The sequence below is a fragment of the Sesamum indicum genome, linkage group LG10 (genome assembly GCF_026168435.1).
Source record: "Sesamum indicum cultivar Baizhima isolate 11 linkage group LG10, ASM2616843v1, whole genome shotgun sequence".
NCBI lineage: Eukaryota > Viridiplantae > Streptophyta > Magnoliopsida > Lamiales > Pedaliaceae > Sesamum > Sesamum indicum.
The window spans coordinates 9,224,614-9,230,723 of NC_142666.1; the positions used below are offsets into that span (position 1 = coordinate 9,224,614).

Consider the following 6,110-nt stretch of genomic DNA (forward strand, 5'->3'; position numbering starts at 1 on the left):
TACCTGCACGGTGTAGATTTTGACATTTTATTTATGATTAGTATTTGTATTATCTTTTTGACGACAACTTCGCAATAATTAATGATTCTTTCCCTATTTTGTAAATAAAGTAAAAAATGCAGTAATTTGGAGAAAGCCTTGCTCAAAATTTATTTGAATTGTTATATAGTAAGTGGATAGGGTTAGGGGTGAAGTTGTTACTATGCATGGCTAGATTTGTTCCACATTGTGTGTAAGTATGTATGTATAAATACACCCCTACGCATCCTATGTTTCTTCATGTTTCAAACAATTGTCTAGATAATTTCTTTCACATCAATAAAACTTGTTCGTGATACTCTCTAAAGCCCACAAATGTTTGAAACTTTTCTTCAAACAAATCCTTTTGACGAAGAGAAATTTATACAAGAATTGAAAAGGACTTGTCTCTCTATGATAGATAGATATTCTAAAATAGTAAATTGTATTTGGTACATGTTTTGTTTGTTTTAGATGAGAGAATTAACATGTGGCCTTTTTCTTTTTTTTTTATTTGTGTGATGAACTTGACAGGTGTTAAAAAAGGTAAAAGTAATTATCAATGAGAATATCGATCTCCTCCTGGAAGATAACACAATCCAGCATGACGAAGTTTTCAGTTGGGGGCTTGATGAACAAGCATCAATGGAAGGATAAGGTGGTGGTGGTATTGGGTGCCACTGGCACAGGCAAATCGCGCCTAGTGATAGAACTTGCCACCCGTTTCAGGGCAGAGGTCATCAACTCGGACAAAATTCAGGTCTACAAGGGCCTAGACATAGTAACCAATAAGGTGAGAAATGAGGAATGTCGCAGCGTGCCACACCATTTGCTCGGAATCATTGATCTCGAGGTGGATTTCACTGCACATGATTTAGTGCATCATGCATTGCTGGCTGCTGATGCCATCATACAAAAGAATCGGTTGCCAATCATTGCTGGAGGGTCCAATTCCTTCATACAGGCACTTGTCACTGACGACACTGAGTTTCCCTCCAAGTACGAGTGTTGCTTTCTCTGTATGGACATGGCGATCCCCTTTTGCATTCGTACGTGTCGAAAAGAGTTGATCAGATGGTGGATAGCGGGTTAGTGGAGGAGGGTAAAGCATTTTTTGACCCAAAAATTTGTTACGATCGTTATAGGATTAGGCATGCCGTTGGGGTCCCCAAGATGGATGAGTTCTTCAGGAGTGAGGGCCTTGTCGATGGTGAAACTAGGGCTAAGCATCAAAAGGCAGCTATTGATGAAATTAAGATGGACACTTGCAAATTAGCTTACTGTCAAGGTGAAAAGATTTTGAGGATGAGGGAGGAATTCGGGTGGCAGATCCATCGGTTGACAGAGGTATTCCATCGACGTGGTGGAGATGCCAATGAAGAATGGGAGAAATTGGTGTTGGAGCCTAGTACGAATATTGTGGCTTGTTTAATTTTCAAAAAAAACAGAGATCCGAAACCGATTGCATATGATCAATTATGTAACTTTGTGCATATGAACAATTTGTATGATCAGAAAATGTTGTAGTCCTACTGATATACTGAGTTAAAATCCATGGCGGTATAATTAGTGTGAAAGCATTAACATTCAATGCTTTGATCAGCAAAATACATATGTAATCCAATTTTTACCAATTTAAACTCATGTCCATTTGAATAGCATTATCAACAAGAAATAAAAATAATCCTATTTGCATCTAGTTAAAACTTGCCGAATCATTTAATACGATCAACGAAAGATGTAATCCCTACTCAAACTAAATTAATATTCACTTCCATATGAGTATGATCAACAAAGGTTGTAATCCGAACTGAAACTAAATTAGTACTTCAATATGATGCTTCTACATATGTATGGACAAAATTTATTATCCCTACTTATACCAACTAAACTATTATTCGAGCAGTTAGTGTGATCATTAAAATTTTAAATCCTACTTATTTGTATAGGTATAAAAATACAGTTTCTGTCTTGTAATTTATGAGGTGGTGTCATTTTTTGTCCTACACAAATTATGAAAATTAGTTTTCACAAGACTAAAATTATCAAAATTATAAAATTAATAGAATTAAAATTACTAAAATAATTAGTGTTATCAATAAAATATAACTAAAAATACTAGGGTTGTGTAGGTGGATATATATGAACACATATATATCCGGAGTTCTTGAATAAAGTTGAAAATTAAATCAAATTATTCGGGATTGCATTTGAGGTTGATGAATAAATGTGTAATACGAATATATTAGTATAAGACGACTAACACGAATTATGATCGCATGTTAACATTTATGAGATCTATAGAAGCATATTAATCATCATTACATTCTTGAATATGAACGAGGAATAAGATGTGTGATTAATTCTTGTAACATTTATCTAAGTTAATAAAAGTCATATACGTACATTTATGGTGCTTCCATCAACGAAATATTTAGTCCTAGTTACCAAAATAAACTTTGTTCATAGAATTATTTTGAATTGTAATCTTACTCATATCAATTTAAAGCTCATATCAGTATGATTAATTTGATCAAGAATAGTTCTGAATTATCTTAATTATAAATGTGAATATATTAAGGATGTTTGTATCAATAAAGTGAAACATAGTCCTGTGCGATCCTATTTATACCCAGTAAAAATTCATATTCCGTGTATTTATTATGATCATGAAGTGAAAAACCGTGTACTTGCAATTACTGTGGTCTACCAAAGAAGTTATTATGTTGATCCAGTCTAAAACCAATGTCCGTACAATTACGGTACAAGCATTATATGATGCTTTTACTAACAAAATATATATGTACCTTCCTGCATATGAACAATTAGAATGATCAACAAAATTATGTAGTTCTACTGATATACTGAGTTAAAATTCATGGCGGTACAATTTGTTTTAAAGCATAAATATTCAATGCTTTGATCAATGAAATATATATGTAATCCTATTTATTCCATTTAAAACTCTTGTCCATGCGATTAGCATGATCGACAAGAAATATATATAATCCTATTTGCAACTAAGTAAAACTTGTCGGTACATTTAGTACGATCAACAAAAGATGTAATCACTACTTGTTAAAATTTGTAGCCCAATGACTTATTAAAAGACTGACCTTGGCAACCCTATCCTAACTACGTAGTTATATCACATCCGTAACCCTAAATCTGACTTTCCCTCTTCACTGTTTTTTCTACACCATCTACTTCCTCTCCTCTTCAAATCCTCTCTGTGATTTTCTTCCTTCTCTTCTTCGGGACCCATGGCCACTTTCCTAAATCAATCTAATGGTGTTGGGAAAGCCACCAACATTTTCCTTCTCTACCACAGTTTTCACCCCTTTAAATAGGGGATTCTCCCTTTTGGCTAAAACATGAATTAAGTTGTTTATCTCCTTCGGCTAAAACATGAATTAAGTTCTTTTTTACTGTGTGATACTGAGATCCGAGTGATCAGAGTTGTGGTCGGGTTCTTGGTTTGTGGAGTTACCGTGAGTCGGTTCATTATGGAAACGTTGCCTTGTGACCGTATTCCTTTATTGAGATAAAGGATCTGGCTATTAATCACTATATTGTTGATTTAATTATTTCATTATTTGTTTTTTTTGTTATTATCATTTATGTTGTATATTGGCCTGTAATAATCTTAAGGAGTTTCGTACTCCAATTTTGTTAATAGTTGGATAGGATTTTCTGGTGATTTCCACTCTACACTACTCAAACTAAATTAATACTCACTTCCATATGAGTATGATCAACGAAGGATGTGATCTGTACTCAAACTAAATTAATACTTATAAATTTATTTCATACATCAACGAAGGATGTAATCTGTACTCAAACTAAATTAATACTTATGGAAGTGAGTATTAATTTAGTTTGAGTAGGGATTACATCTTTTGTTGATAATACTAAATGTATCGGAAAGTTTTAACTAGTCGCAAATAGGATTAAGTATATTTCTTGTTGATGCACGCATAGGGATAAATTAAATCAAATTGTTCGCGATTGTATTTGAGATTGATGAATAAAATGAATAATGCGAATATATTAATATAAGCCGACTAACACGAATTGTGATCGCATATTAACGTTTATGATATCTATAAAAGCGCCTATTAATCATTGCTATATTCTTCAATATTAACGAGGAATAAGTTCAGGAAACTGATTTATTATAAACTAATTTTAGGAAGCTGATTTATTGTTGCATACAATAGCGTTTTTACAAAACTAAAATTAAATGAAATAAAATAAATGGATGCAATCAGCATCATCAACATATCGATGATGCAACTTAATTACTTTCATATTAATCATGGACCACAACCAAATACATGGATCAATTGCATATAGTAACAATTACAAGAACAGTGTAATTAACATTCAGAATTTGCTCTAATTAAATATCAGTAAATCTAAAGAAGGGATAAAATCCGTAGACCAGATTTATTAACGTTCAATTAATATAGATTTTTTCATTATAATATATGCTTTTTCATATATAGTAGGTTGACGAATTAATGAGAATATTTAAAGTCACTTGATTTTATTCAAAAGCAAATCCTACGTAAGATATGGATAATCACTAAGTACTTTGTCATTATCTTTTAATTTCTCATAATTTTTTTCTCATTTGATATAGTAAAATTACTCATTATACATCGCAAGAATAAATTTTGTACAAAAAAAATTATCGATGGATTTATTGCATCTCTTATGGTACCTACACGGTGTAGATTTTAACATTTTAATTATGATTAGTATTTGTATTATGTTTTGACGACAACTTCGCAATAATTAATGATTCTTTTCCTAATTTGCAAATACAGTAAAAAATACAGTATTTTGGACAGAGCCTTGCTCATGATTTATTTGAATTGTTCTATCGTAAGTGGATAGGTTAGGGGTGAAGTTATTACTATGCATGGCTTGATTTGTTCCACATTGTGCGTAAGTATGTATGTATAAATACCGCACTACACCTCCTATGTTTCTTCATATTTTGAACAATTGTCTAGGTAATTTCTTTCCAATTAATGAAACTTGTTCGTGATTCTCTCCAGAGCCCACAAATGTTTGAAGTTTTTCTTCAAAAAAGTCCTTTTGAAGAAGAAAATTAATCCAAGAATTGAAAAGGGCTTGTCTCTCTGTGATAGATAGATATTCTAAAATAGTAGATTGTATTTGGTACATGTTTTGTTTGAGAAAATTCTAACATGTGGCCTTTTTCTTTTTATAATCTGTGTGATGAAATTGACAGCTGTTAAAAAAAGTAAAACTAATTACAAATTAGAATGTCGATCTCCTCCTGGAAGCCAGCATAATCCAGCATGACGAACTTTTCAATTGGGGGCATGATGAACAAGCACCAAGGGAAGGATTAGGTGGTGGTGGTATTAGGTGCCACTGGCACAGGCAAATCCCGCCTAGCGATAGACCTGGCCACCCGTTTCGGGGTAGAGGTCATCAACTCGGACAAAATTTAGGTCTACAAGGGCCTAGACATAGTAACCAATAAGGTGAGTAATGAGGAATGCCGCGGCGTGCCGCACCATTTGCTCGGAATCATTGAACCCGAGATGGATTTCACTGTACATGATTTTGTGCATCATGCATTGTTGGCTGTTGATGCCATCGTACAAAAGAATCGATTGCCAATCATTGCTGGAGGGTCCAATTCCTTCATATAGGCACTTGTCAATGGCAACACTTAATTTCCCTCCAAGTACGAGTATTGCTTTCTCTGGATGGACATGGCGATCCCAGTCTTGCATTCGTACATGTCGAAAAAGGTTGATCAGATGGTGGATAGCGGGTTGATGGAGGAGGGTAAGGCATTTTTTGTCCCAAAAATTCGTGACTATGAGTATGGGATTAGGCGTGCCATTGGGGTCCCTGAGATGGATGAGTTCTTCAGGAGTGAGGGTTTTGTCGATGGTGAAACTAGCGCTAAGGTTCTTAAGGCAGCTATTGATGAAATTAAGATGAACACTTCCCAATTAGCTTGCCGGCAAGTTGAAAAGATTTTGAAGATGAGGGAGGAACTCGGGTGGCAAATCCATCGGTTGAACGCCACAGAGATATTATGA

General features: G+C 34.0%; 2 pseudogenes; both read left to right on the plus strand.

Moving 5' to 3' along the window:
- The first annotated feature begins 622 nt into the window (after window positions 1-622).
- LOC105179163 (adenylate isopentenyltransferase 5, chloroplastic pseudogene) lies at window positions 623-1,562 on the plus strand (annotated as a pseudogene).
- A 3,789-nt stretch (window positions 1,563-5,351) lies between these two features.
- Window positions 5,352-6,110, plus strand: LOC105179161 (adenylate isopentenyltransferase 5, chloroplastic pseudogene; annotated as a pseudogene).